The sequence below is a fragment of the Setaria italica genome, chromosome VI, assembly GCF_000263155.2.
Source record: "Setaria italica strain Yugu1 chromosome VI, Setaria_italica_v2.0, whole genome shotgun sequence".
In the NCBI taxonomy this organism is placed as follows: Eukaryota; Viridiplantae; Streptophyta; class Magnoliopsida; order Poales; family Poaceae; genus Setaria; species Setaria italica.
This window is the reverse complement of record NC_028455.1, coordinates 4,530,960-4,531,841: the sequence shown is the minus strand read 5'-3', so window position 1 is coordinate 4,531,841 and position 882 is coordinate 4,530,960.

Here is an 882-nt window from a genome sequence, read left to right as displayed (position 1 = left end):
TGACCACCGCTTTACCCCGGACTGGCTACTATTTAAAAAAAGGCATTAACAGGGCAGCTCAACTTATTATTGCAAATCATCGCACGGCATAATAAAACTGTGCTCCATATATGAATATCACTAGCAGTGCCGAGGTCGTCCTTGTCCAAGCAGTTTAGTGCGCTGAATTTCCAATACTCTAATGCCGCATCGGCGAGCATTCAGTCAAGATACCATGTGAACGACCACCAGGACCGGCCTAAAATTCCTGCTGCCGCGCTTAAACTAATCGCTGCGCATCTCAAGCGATATGAAGATACAGAGACGGATTAGATTGGGAGCACCTGCCACGGGATGGAAATAGAAGACATAGTGGTAGTACGCCAGGAGGATGGGATCGGATGGAAGGGATGCGAATGATTAGACGGCGGGCGACAGGCCATGCGTGCGCGCGTATGGGCACGCAGGAGTGCCGTTGGACCAACAGCCGGTCGCTGCCGGCCGGCGTGGTTGTCCCGTAACCCAGTGATCCGCCGCCGCGGTGGGTGCCTGCCTGCCTGCACGAATATGGGCGCCAACGCCGGCGGCCGGAGCACGCACGAGCAGCAGCCACACGGCCGGCACGCGTGCGGCGGCGTGCGACGGCACCGTTCGCCGCCGCCGCCGCCGCCGCTGCTCGGAGATGCCCTGTGAAAAAGAGGGAGACAGAGATGTTTGTGATCCAACGAGCTCCTGCCGTTCGTTTTCCCTTTCCACATAAACAAGCTCCTCGTTGCTTTCTTTTATCGTGAACAATGAAATAACGCAAGGAAGCAGAGTGGGGTGCCCCTGCGGAGCCTTTGCTCGTGCCCCCCTTTGCCCTGCAAAAGCAGGGCACAAAGCGACGCCCATCGCCATCAGCTA